Raw genomic sequence first — 14513 nt, 5'->3', positions numbered from 1 at the left:
ATCTCTGAAAATTAGCACGAGAATAGCTACGTACTTTTCCGTTCCATTTATGACATTTAAAATTAACTGATCTTTACAACAGATAGATCCAAACAATTATGTCAATCCCTTCTACTGTCAAAATTACTATGGGAAAGAATTCGTACATCACCGTCTTATATCATGAATGAAAAACAAATATAATGATTGAAATATTAATTACTACTTTCATTCCACTACTTTTTTGCCTATCGACCAGTTCGACTGTTTTGCGCTAGTTATCAATATCAATGCACGGTAATTTAAAATTAAAACTATTCATGGAAAATTGAAGATGAATCCAAAACAACCGGAATTCGCAATCTATTGAAACTCTGAAAAGCTGCTATTAGCTTATGTTTGTTAGAATTCGGTATTAACGAAGTCAAAAAAAAAGGTTAATGCTGTCTAGAATAATTTTACCGCAAGGATGTGAATAATTTAAAGGTCACAAGAATTATGGCTACAGAAACTATGTACGTTGGGCTTCATTTACAATATAGTTAGATTAAATCTAATAAACTACTTAGAATATCACCAAAAATTACCATTCTTAATTAAAATCCTTCTATATGAGGCTATGACACGATCAGTTTTCTTATATGGTTCGCAAGTATAATCTTGTTTTCTCAAAATGAGTAAGACAAAGAATACTCCAAAATGAGATGTGGATGATTATTCATTAAAGTTCATAAAGGGAACTTCCGGCGTCAATAATACGATAATTTGAGCCATTTTGCCTATGTTACGGTCAAATTATTAGTAATTAAGAAAGTCTTCATACCTTTCCTAAGTTATCTTGTCGAAAAATTTTAAAAATCCCTTAACCCAACCTTTGAGTAAATTTACATTGTAACAAAAAAATTGCATACGTTGCTACAATGCTAAATGATATAAAAATAATTTTAAAAATAAACATTAATTGCCGCCTGAATGACCTAAACTATGTTACAATTATTTAGTGAAATTAGATTAATAGAAGAAAACTTTTAATAGAAAAAGAACCGTGATAAACAAGTGCTAAATAAAATGTAATGACAATGTGAAAATTGCAAAAAAAAATTAAAAAATATTGAACATACTAAGGCTTTGAAGTTAGTATTTTATTGTGAAAGAATAAAATGCAAACATTTTCGACAACGAAAAGAAGAAAAACAAACCAATTAAGAAATATATCAGAATCGTCACATAAACCGAGGCTTCGTATTTGGTGTCGGCGTCTGTGAATCGAACTGTCAACAGTCTCACACAGAAACGCACGCACACCAGAGCATCAGTCGGCTACTGACGTCGTTGTTGGTGCAAAAAGGACAGCCCTGTGCGGCCAATTAAAATTTTCAGTGCCCAGTCCGCGCGACACAAAAGAAGCAGCCCGCCTTTGTAGCCATTCCGAATGCGTCGGAAACTGAGGCCCAATTACCAGCGCAAAGGACCGGGAGACGAAGGCGTCACTCAGGTCCATGTCCGGCGGTGGCCGATGGTCGCTGCCGGTGCCACTTTCGCAAATGGGACCCCGTTGAAATTAACATTCCGTGGACGGTATGCAGATGGGTGGTGAGATGGCAAAAACAAATATCGTTCGTTCTCTCATTGTTTATTTCATTACGTTCAGATGTTGTACGAGAAATTCTCGTTATAGTCAACGTCAGTCGCATTACTGCGCATGTTCCTGCACGAAACCTTGGTGAAACCACCGTTTTATGATGTTGTATCATCATATATCTCTTTAAAGGAATCACAGCTATGAAGAGTATCTCACCCAAAACGCAATGCCAACCAAAAATATTTTAATACCATCAAATACAAACTGTAAACATTCTCAACATGTCTTGACGAGTCAACGTCAGTTGTTAAAGATTGCATTTTATTGAAATTAATCCATATAACTCGTTTTTCTCTAAAAAAATCAATTGTCAATAGTCAAATTTCAAATCATGACGTGCCAATAATCAATTTTGATTTAGTAATTACAGAGAGAAAAATAACAATAAATAAAATTATCTTAACTTAAGACTCCCTACTTTTATCAACTCTCTCTTTCATGATTTATTAGAAATGCCTACACTTAAGATTATTTGATGACAATTAGAAATGAAATGAAATTAAATAAATAAACTTACTTAAAAATAGACAGACTCATTCTATAAAATTCGACTTCTGTTGATAGTGAGTGGTCGACTACGTTGCCAAATCTCTATAAAATTCTTCAAAACGTTAGCGTTAATGTCAATAATTAAAGGTTATAAACTGGCAAACGTTGTAAATCCAATTGGATCCAAAAATCCAATTTAATACAGCGTGCTGACATGGCAAGTTGATTTTAGCAAGATGCAAACTCAATTAACGGTAAAGAGAGTTTTTAATACTATTATCTCAATAAACACATAGAAAATTTTCCGGATTTTTAACTTTTTATAGTGTTGGCATTAGTTTGCTTCATTTAACTATTCTTCCAATTATTGTTATTCACACGGAACTAGACTGAAGATCCGTCGGTTGAATATTAATCAATCTTGAATATCTACTTAATTTTGGATTTAATTCCCTTTATATAATGATATATGAACAAATCATAATTAATATTATGTGAAATTCAGTTCAGCCGCTGATATAGTTTTTTAACTGACATAACCTTGACGTCTAAACAATCTAAAAGTTAATATAAACATTTGATACAATTTCAAATTTAGGAAATACTTGACGAGGTATAGTTGAAGGCCGGCCTGAATTTACAGAATTTACCTCATTTACAAATACAGAAATGTTGTAAAGATTTGAATATGATGTTACAAATTCATTGACGGATCTGATATTCGCATAAATGATAGCGCTGATATAGATGTTAAGGGTTCTAGCATTCTTCATAATATATTTCGCACTGCCGAGTCATATGGCTTGAGAATTGATGAAGAAAAGACAAAAATATTGATAACTGACAGATTACCTATTGCAAACCTCAACGGGATCCAATTATGGCAAGGATAGGAATTCAAGAATTTAGGATCATAATACAAGAGAAGAAAGTGGCATCTAGCTCCCAAGTAATAAGCTGAATCGGTCAAGTTGCAGGAGCCAAGTCCAAGTTGAGTTGTTACTGACACATTCTTATCGTCGATCTTAAACGTACAGTAACAGTTAATTCAAACAAATAACATGATATTCATTTAATGGAGCAAAACAAATCAAGAGAAATACTGAAGGACTGAAACGTTATGGTAGATTAATTATGAAATAATTCGTATTCCCCTGACCTGGTTTCATGTGTTTCGTTAGTAATTTCTATACTCTTCGACTATTCCTCAGTCATAAATTTCAAAGTTTTACTTAACTTTATATTGAGTGATTAATGCGTGTTGCATTACAGCAAACTAACGAATCGATATTAAAAAAAAAGAGAAAACATAAAACGGAAACCCGTATCGAATACGCACGCCCATGAAGGTATGCCGACGTTACCACGTCAGTTTATGATGCCGATGAAGCCCGTTTGACAACCATTTCTACCCAACTGCACTGAATTATTTAATATTATTAAAATATTTGCCTCGAAACAAAAAACCGCCACTGTCTGGGCCCTGCGTTCCCTCAACTGGGCAGGTGGTTCTCGCCAATTGCCGCACCGGTTCGATCCTTGACCAACCGGACGGTCGGCTATTATTTAATTAGCACTTTTTATTATTAACGCTTATTATTATTACGATTTCTGGCGTATTAACGACGATTATATGTTTTGTGTAAATGCGGGATACCTATTATGCTAATCGTTCATGAAACAAACAACACATAAAAACACGATATAATTGTTAAACTGCAACGTGTATCAGGAAGAAGCGTTTTGTGCATATATAAGTTTCATTAATTTAAAGATGTTTTTTAACTACGATGGGCAATTTGAAGAATAAAAACACACATTTAGTTGTGATTAACGACTGTGAACTAATTATACGATAATTATGACAGGCGTAACTTATTGAGAATTATGGATCAAAAAATTCAAATTTAATATGATATTCAATATAAGTTAGTCAGTAATATTCATAAGTCAAATATGGTAGTATATGTTAGGTCAAATATTATTGTATAAACGGTGCGGCAATTAGTTGATAGAGATTGATATTTTATTTTATTATGTATATATTATTATATTTATATTATTATATCGATAAAAAATATCTAATTCCTCTTTATAAATCCAAAGTTAATGTTCTTAGTATATAAAAATATTTTTTACATTATTCAAAATGAAAGTGTTCTTTGCAACATAATATAATACATCAATTGTCTCTTTTCTTTTTTTTTCCCCAAGGTTAGCACGAGAACGTACTACTCCGTCTGACTTATGGCACTTAAAACTTATTACATTATATTACATTAGTAATGCAATATTATCAGGGATCATTGACAACTAATGTAAATATAATATAATATTTAATTTCATATATAATATCTTAAGTCAGAAGTAGTATTATATGGAGAATTAGAATTCTTATTAATACTTAATTATCATGACCTACCTAGTGATACTGATTCGTATAGGTTGTTCAACTGGAAAATTATAATTTCAAGTCTCAAAAAATTCTCATAATTTTAGTTTAGAGTTTTTTCCATCCATTCATACAAATTTCTCCAACCAAAAGTTCAAAAACGTAAGACGTACTTTTGGACTAAGTAACAATATTTGATGTATTTTAAGTCAATTGTGTTAGGCCACAATTCTAATTTTTTTAAATATATTTTTTCTTTTTTACCAAAGAGGGTTTACGGACTACTGGACCTACTGTTAACGTAGTTTCCGAACCACGGTCCTTGGCATGAATCCTACCGACTGGCGAGCGACCAACTTAGAAATCATACCTGGAGTTATCCGGACTTACCCAGCCAGGTTACTAGCGTGAATGAGATCATTTTCCTTTTTGGATTTTGCACTCTTGCCTAGGACAATCAAAACAATACAAAAACTTGGAGATTAAAACCGTACGTTAATAAGATCTCTCTACATTACACCACCTTAACAATTACTGCGAAATCCAAAATGTTAACATGACATTTAAAATAATACAAAATATATTTTTAAAAAATTTTGGAATGATTTACAACAATAAATATAGAATAATCATACGCATTTAGTTGCTGTGAAAGTCCCACCGACCGTAAGTCACGATCAATGTTTCAAATTGTTGATTTACTGTCGAAGACGAGCGAAGATGAAATTGCCATACGTCCTGATCGCATGGCGCATTGTCAGGTAATTACGCGGGCTATTTAGTTGGGCGATCGTAAATTTGACGGTCGTTGCCTGGCCGAGGATTAATCCAATATGTCTGTCGTCGGAAATGGCTCGTAAGCCTCGCGATGTGTTTATTCTCGATGGTCAGCAAATACATTTTTATTTAGTTGTATCCAGTTCCAAAATATATTATAGAAAATTTAAATTCTTTAGAGAAAAGTAATGCAATATAATTCCAAGATTTTCTGCAGACTGCAAAAAAACTAGAATCTACTGAATACTGCATTTAAAAAGAGTCCTACATGATAATAAAATTTGATAGACATGGATAAAGAGAGGTATAAAATAAACAATAGATCAAATTATTAAAAAATACATTTCAGACCTAACGACACTCACATAATTAAAACTATAAGTATATAAGGGTATATACGTAAGATTCCTGTAGAATACTAGACTGCATGAATCCCCTAATCGGAAGATATCACAGACTTTGACTTGCAATAATAGGTTTTCCCAGATATGAATGTATTTGACTTACAAGATCACTAAAAATACCAAGTTTTAGTGCCTCGAATACTAGACCATGCTGCCACAATTTGTCGAAGGCCCTAATGAGGTTCCAGAATACTGCCCATGGGCATTATCATGAAAATTGCAATTTACTTCGCTCGCTAGTATCGCAGCTTTATAGATTCGAGAGTATTTGGCTCGAAATAAAAAGGGCTGCTCTCGGATGATACTTTTCAGTTTCGCATACATACATACATAACTAAAATGTGTGAAAAGACCCGGACTGATTTATGCTTTAAAAAAGCATTTTATTGATAGAAAAAATCACACAGTCACAAAATAAATTCATGTTTATATAGACTATGAATAATAGCTTAATAACTTTAAAAGAAGATGTAAAATTTAAGTGATGACAGGAAAATGAGAAAAGGTAGTGCTCAGTGGGGAAAAATAGTCACATACATAAATTTTTGACATGCAGCAATCCATGTACAGAAAGATATCTCAAATAAATCCTAATCCTTAATAACAATTAATAAAACCAATCATCTAATTGCACCACAAACATCACTTCAAAAATTCACAAAAAAATATCACCAAAACCTAATATTTTATACAAAATATATTTTATTTTTTATATTTAAACAAAGTGACTTCAAAACATTCGAAATTGATGAAGGTTAGTGTATATTACTCTCCTCTAAAAGACGATTTATCTTAAGTAAAAATTATTCCAATGAACCTATTTGAAGCCTTTTAATGCATTAACTATAATATAGCAGTAAAAATAATGCATAATCGAATTTGTTGTTAAATATTTACAATAATATTATTTAATATTCTAAAGTTGTATATGACATATAATTTCCTTTAAAATAATATCATATCACCATTCCTTTGCTGGAAAAACTATTAATAAAATATACGGGGACAGCAAAATTCTTTTAATATAACTGTCATTTTTGAGGCCATCAAGCTCCCCCACATATATATAATATGACATTACAATTCTACTATTCTTTAATGGCCCCATATACAGTCGAAAGGCGACCGTTTTAACTGGTAAACGTCCGGATATTAAGAACGATTTTCGAAAGTCGTCATTGCGTTTTCTTTTTCGTGCTATCGCCACTTTTGCTGGCTTGTTGTTATAAAGCCAACGTGGAAGGAGCCGACCGAAAGATAAAGCATCGGCGAGCTTCGTTTGCCAGCAATGTTTCGTTGGTTGGTGTAGTGAAGAAAAAAACGCGCTACAAGAAGGCTATAGATTTATCTACTCACGGACTCCATTGTGGACTTTAATTAGCAGCTAACTGAAGAAGAAAATAACTGCTACTAACCTGGAAAAAAGAGAAGAAAATCGATTAGAAGTTGTCTTGCTATAAATTAATCAAGCTGAGAATCGATACGTCCTCGTATCTCTTAACATAACTCTTATTTTTTAATTAATCGTTGAAAATATTTATAGTCTTCATTAACGGTCCTTCAATATCATGGGATAATTCAATGATAATAATTCCTAGCATTACCACGGTATCAGTATTAACATTTCTTTATATTATAATTATTTATATTTTATTATATAATGAAGATTATGAATATTCGATGAACTCTTAGCTCTGAGTAACTGAGGAATAATAGCCCGTCAATACTTAATTTTTGAAGTTAATTTTTTTTCTGTTCAGAAAGAGAAATATTATATTTTTTTAAAAATTTAATTTTTTTAATTTAGTTTTGGTATAGTTTTCAACAACTCTTCTTTTAGTTCTTTCTTAAGATTAGACCTATAAATTAGTTTTAAAGGTTTTTAACTTGAAGACTTATTGTGAAAGATCGGTACAATATATTTTATTTAAAGTATTGTCTATTGATAGTCGCCACTTTTTCCATCTGGAATGAATGAGGAAAGATGATGCACTGTTGAGACAAGTCACGACTCATAATACGGAACAAGTACTATCAGAAGGAGCAAGCTCTGAATAATTCGGCGGGTGGAATGGCATTTCCTTCTGTAATGTTTTCGAGTATCTTTTTTTCGGTTTTGCGTTGAAAAAGAGCGTTGTCATGTTGAGGATTAATATTTTTGTGTCTTTGATCGTATTTCGGATGTTCGACTCTAATGCATCAATTGTAGTCAATTGCGATCCACATTGATGGTTTTATCGAGTAATGACTTCCAATATTCGTATTCAGGTTTAGCTGTCCAAAATGCTCTTTGTCTTAGATCAAAATCACCACCTCAACCATTCACCATTCATAAACCGAAACCAGTATTCACATGTTGAAATCGATGAAGCATGGTTTCCATAAGCTTCACACAGAATTTGATAATCTTCAGCTGTCTTTTTCTTCAAAATGAAGTAGAAAAGTAAAAGTTCCTGAAAATGCAATTCACTCGGTACAAATTCATACATTTTCAACGCACTAAAAACCTGTTTAGTTCACACTTCCACAAAATGACATATACTGAAAAGTGTTTGTCGATGAGGCATCAAGCTTGTTGGAAATATACCCGATGCGAGTTAATATACAGCAACATAACATATATAATACAATATATTAATCAAAACACAATCTCAAATGATACGAAAAAAAAAGAACGAACATTTTATGGGTCGTTTTTCTTTCTTTTTCTCGTCGGCTGGATGGCGGGGTTACGGACCCGAATCTAATTCAAATTTCGCAAATAAATCTCGGAATGCCTCGTATATTTCGTCGTATCTCGTGCTTCTTAAATTAATTGCTAAATATATTATCACTCCGCGCACGACAAACCAATCCGACTTTCTTTTTTCCGCTTCTTTTTCTGGTTCGTTCTTTTATTTTGGAAGTCTTCTTCGTTTCGGCTTATCCCTCTTCTGTTTTAGCACATTCAGGTTTTATTTTACTCATTTATATGCATAATCATGAATAATAACCTAAGTGATAATTTTAGCTAATTATTAAGTGTCTTTTTTTACATAACTATAGAAACGGGAAAATATCTGAGTTTCAAACATTTCTTTTTGGTTAAGTTTAACAGGTACCCAATTAGGGAGTTTATCTGGACTGGGTCTACTTTTTAACGGGGGTTCCGATCCAGTAGTCGATTGGCGAGTGACCAACTAGGAGATCATTCCAGAAGACATCCGGTCTTACCCAGCCTGGTTACTGGCCTAACTGAGATCATTTCCCCCTTCGGATTTTACACTCTTGCCCTATGGACAATCACAATAATAAACAAAACAACGTCTCAGCAGGAATCGAACCCGCGACTATCGCAACAGCAGAAGTAAAATTAGAAGTCCTGTCGAACAGACTAGTACCAGTTATTTGGTAGTAAGATTATATATCAAAAATTATACACTGTAAACACGTTATTATTTTAACGTGAACTTGGTGTGGAATTTAAATGTAGAGAATGTATATACAGAGAAATCTGATGATGGAAAGAATCAAATGAAACAAATCTTAGTTAAGAAAAAGAGCGTATTTTTTGAAATAAATATGCATTGCTTACCAATCACTTAAATATTTATCCGATCAAAGAAAAATGTTATGATTATCCACCAATATATGCTAACACTTTTCTTTTTTGTAAATTTTTGTTAGCATCAAATTCACTGTCACTGAGTCGAAACCAACGTTTAATAAACAAATATAAATTAACATAAACAAACAGCTATCACTTTCTAACAATATATTTTCAACGATAATAAAAACAATGCCCTTTACAAGTCTCGCGCAGCATCCCGCTCAAAACTGAAAACCAACCAGAGAAACTTCTGGTCGCTGTTTAGAAAGTAGCAAACTTTCTATATTGTTGACAGAAAAAAGCACATTACCCTTCATAAGTATACCGTTGGAAACGTCGGCGTAAAAAAGTTCAACAAAAAAAAAGGTGCAAAGGCAATAGGCAATAAAAAAAGAGATTTCTCTTTCACCCCTTGCGAGAAAAAAAAAACGCAGACCCATAACGGAACCGAAACTCGCCAGGACTACTTTCACTCCAGTTATTTTTTTCGTTTTTTTATGTTTTGAATGAGGTTTAAAAACAGTTCTGGTTTGAATTATTCGATTCAATTTTTCTACATATACTTTGTTATTGTCTTATTTTACGTAAACATTCATTTAGTGATGATATTTTACAAAAGACTGGTCTAATGTCCAGTTAACGAGAATCACTAGAATAAATTCAATTTTGGTTCTGTGCTTTTGCTTATTATATAATTAGGTGATTAGAGAGGTCCTCAAGCATAAGGTCCAAAAACGTTTCTCATTAGATCAATTCCAATAAGACTCATCTTAGTTAAAAAGAACATGAAAATTCTGATAATAAAAAAATGACTTTTTTGAACTATACATTGCTGACACTGGTGATACTGATTATAGCTGAGATTTTTATTAAATCCTTTCACGAATATGGAAGAGACTCGTCTTAGTCAGACCATTAAATTGTAATCATTAAATCGTTTCTATATTCAAAGCTTTTGGTTGAAATCTTTCTTATTCCGTGATTAATGATCAGATCAAATTCAACATAGTAATCCGCGAGAAACAGGGCTGCCATTAGTCTCGAAATTCAAAAACTCAATCTTATGACTTTCAGCGCCAATAATATGTTAATTCGTGCAATTCCGAGGCCGACATACTAGTCATGTTGCAGATTATGTAATAGTATACCGATCTATAGTTAAGGAAGATCACACTTCTCGATGATGATCCAAACAACTCTGAAAATAAAACACTCTATATATTACTCCATGGTTTGAGCCGACCGCTGCCGTCAAAAACGAACAGAATACGAATAAAGACAACGTTATGCATCACCATGACAAAGCTCGACCACATGTTGTAAAAGGAAGTATTACCCTACCAGCTATATTATCCAGACCTAGCTCACTCTGATTTTTCACAATGACGCTTCGAATTTTAAAAAGAAATCTTTTAAAACTAGTTTATAGGCCCATACTACGGGCATTTTTTTACTTGTGAAAAGGTTTGAGATAAAAATAAAATACAATCACATTGGCTCCTCTTAAATCGTCTGTTTGACTGAAAATTGTTTTATGGGTTCTAGTGATGGACTTGAATAACGAACGGAGCTGAGCACCACTGCGATACATTAATTTTTAACAAGCGTGGTGATGCATCGGCTTTATATTTTTACAGAAAGCGTCAAAAATCGGAGGTAAAAAAGCGGCACGAACGCTCCGAAAAAGAAATCGGAACGGAACGTGGAGCTTGAATGGGCCGGTCCGCAAAAGTCCAATTAATGCCGTCCGAACGCCGCGAACAAAAAACCCGCACCCGAAAATCGTCGGAAAGACGGAACATGTTCTTGCCCTAATAGTGTTTCGGGCATTAAAGTTGTTCGGCTGAAGGATAAAGAAGGAGCGCGAACGCCCCGGCATCCAGGACAAGACCGCGATATGAAAAATGTATCACTCCGACGATGTTCAGCGTTTCTTTTTTCTCCATCATCGGGTTTCTGTTCTGTGATCGCGTCCATCGACTTTCATTATACGTCGGCGACAGGCGAAAGGCGACTTCAACCCGGTGTATGCGACTGTGTGTGTGTGTGAGTTGGTTGTCTTTTTTCTTCTTGCTTCCAGTTCCTCGGTCGCTGAGATCGACGACGATTCGCCACAGGTCGTCCGGCGGAGACTAATTAAAATTTTCTGATGGCTAGGCGCGGGACTTTTTTGCCCCTCGCGAACACGTTAAAATGGAGACGGGGTCCGTGCCGGTGGCGCAAGTATGCGAAGGCTCGGTCCCGAAAAATCAAACCGAATAACTCCGGCCGGAGTTCGTGGTATCCATTATTAAATCCGTTCGGTTCTTGCGCCGTTTCAATTCGCATTAATATTGCCGGCTGCGTGTCGTTCCCTCTTTTTGCTCGTCGCTATTTTACTGGAATTCCTTCAACGATAAAAAAAAACGTTGGCTTCTCGTTATTATTAGTTTTTAAATTCAAATCACGTCGGTCTTTTCCAATATCAACAGTTGATATTTGGTCATCAGTATAGTAATTTCTCTGCACAATAATTTCTATATATTTAGTAGACGTCAGGGAAGATATTTCAAATACTTTACCAAATTCGCCGTTATTAACAATTCACTGTAGATATTTTGGCATCAAATTGTTCTTAAATCTTTTTGTTCTAGGATGCTTCCATTAGCTGCTTGTGATATCGAATGGATTTACTAAATTTATTTGAGACCCGAGCCAGTTTTCTCCAAGTATATGTCTCACCAAAACTTTTCACTATAGTAGTGGATACAATTATGCGAAAATATTTTAAATACAGGCATGACGTTCAATGGGATGCTTTATTTATCACTGATAATGACGCTTCTGGGATCCTTTACATTCATAATAATTATTGACAACTGACGCATTGTATTTGGGATCAGTAAAGCAGGAGCTTCTGCTTCTTTGAGATGGCGCAAAAGAGAGGAAATATTAAAATTCAAACTAACATCCGTCTCTTTCGAACGCTTATCTTGCCAATGTTTCTGTATGGATCTGAGACCTGGACATTGTTATAATCTGTATCACTGTATAATCTATATGGTTGAGGTTTTTCAAATACGATGCTTACGGCACATTGTACATGTTTCTCTCCGAGAATGTTTTGGAAATGAAGTCAATCATTTAAGATGCAATAATCAATTGACAGTTGAGGAACAGTTCACCTCACCATCGAAGTACTATAATGAAGGATTTTTGTGCAGTGATTTAGTAGACCTGAAAATTCAGGAATTTGAATCTTTCCTAACATAATACAGAACTCGTTGTTTTTATATCCATATATTTAAAAAGATATTATTCTTAATTAGTACTGTATACACCAAAGATAAGAAATTGTAGCAAAACCATTGGCTCCATTTCTATTAAACCCAACCATCCAATAAAAACCAATACATACAACTTAGCAACACAACTACTACAATATTAATGTTGTCTAGAAGAGTCCTATCGTTAATTAACATATTAACGACAAAAGCTCGATATTTCATCACTAGAGTACCTGAAGATTCTAGTCTAAAAATTTTAAAAAGTCGAAATTTTTGATCCGAAACTTATAAGGGCGTTTTCTACGCGACATGATACCTTAAGTTCTACTACCAAATGGATGTACTTAAAATTTAGTAATACTATTTTCTATCAACTAGGTGGGATCGTATTCTAAATTATTACAAAAAAGTAAAGCTACAACAAAATTCGGATTCTATTACTATTTTTTTTTAATGTAAACAATTTCTCGTTTTTAATGTAAACAATTTCTCGTTGTTTTGAACAACCATAAATGGGCGAAAAAAATTTGTTTGCTTCTGTAAGATTAGTCTTCTGTAAGAAGTATTTTAACATAAATAATCGTCTAGTAAAAATGAATGGTAAAAACATTATTGGTCTTTTTATTCCACTTGAAGAAAATAACGAAAATATTCCACTTGAAGAAAATAACGAAAATGCATGTCTGTAGACTATAATACCCCCATAATATACAGAGAATCAAAGAATGCTTTTGTCAAAAGACAAAAGACGCTTGGCTCATAAATGCCCCCAAAATATTAAATTACTATATGTGTATGGGATCTGTACACAAGCTCAAAATTAAACTCAGCAAAAAAAACGCACACCCTTTCTCAACAATATTTTTTTTAATATGGATTGAACTATCTGCAAACTCTTCCAGTTATTGAGCCGTCGAAGCCACCGATTGCGACAATTTACGACCGAATCATTGTAATTATATTAATAGGACATACGCTTACCGTTAAATATGAATGTCGGTAAATTCTCATTATGTTTACATAGGGCCAAATGTAATATGTCAATATTTAATTGATATATTTGCGGCGGTTAGATATGGTCGCCGATAAACTACAGGTAAAACCAATAAAATGGCCGGGGCGTCGCATACAATTTGTGGGCTAACGGCGGCGGGCTGGATCATGCCAGATTGTTTTAAATATTTCCCATTGAATTAGTGTCGCAGTAATGTTTGTTTTATCATATCGGTTCGTAAATTCGTAGCCGATTGCACTTAAAATAACGACATAACAATTGCGCATAGAGATTTTGTACAAATACAACTCAAAATAAGCCCATTATTCATCGGTTTACTTGGAAAACGGAATAATATCAACAGCCAATGATATTACATCAAAATATTTCAGTCATTGGTTTAAAATTGTAACAAGTTTGCTGGATAGTGCTTTTTCAATATATCTCGAAAAATATCAGATGTTAGGTCTTATATTTACAAATAACGTTAGAGACAAAATAAAAGAGCTGTATTTGTTAGACGGAAGATATTCTATAACTCAAAAAAATGTTTTTCGATCAATTACCAATGCTTATCGCTTATAATCAACGAAGTACTGCATGATAATCGAGGTTATTTCGATATCTCGAAAAGAGTTTACCATACGAACTTGTATTAGTGTATACATATTTCCCTTGTTTCTTGTCATTTTATTTAATTGATTTTCTTTTCATTATGCAAATTATTTTTGATGTATAGCTATCTTAGTGACGCAGCATATGTCGCGTGTTTTTTTCGAAACTAGAAACAAAATTTGATGACGGCTAACATAAAGCTTTATTGAACCGAGTAACTAGAAATTTGGTATGAGTCTTTTTGTATTTATCCCTCTATCGTTATAACTGTAACAAAATTTAGGTTTTAATTCTTTAGGAAAATTCAAAAATGCAAAATTTTCAGAATGAGAAAATTTAGAAATGCTAAAAAATTGATCGTTTTTA

At 33.4% G+C, this 14513-nt stretch overlaps 1 protein-coding gene across 2 annotated transcripts in view; it reads right to left on the bottom strand.

The window, feature by feature from the left end:
- The window catches only part of Ubx (ultrabithorax), a 349089-nt gene that overhangs the window by 171179 nt on the left and 163397 nt on the right, over window positions 1-14513 (bottom strand). The window lies entirely within an intron of this gene.

Source organism: Rhynchophorus ferrugineus, unplaced genomic scaffold (genome assembly GCF_030347505.1).
Source record: "Rhynchophorus ferrugineus isolate W39M unplaced genomic scaffold, kcgeb_rfMv2 rfM1, whole genome shotgun sequence".
NCBI lineage: Eukaryota > Metazoa > Arthropoda > Insecta > Coleoptera > Curculionidae > Rhynchophorus > Rhynchophorus ferrugineus.
Note: the sequence above shows the minus strand (reverse complement) of the source record. Positions and strands in the feature narration are given on the sequence as shown.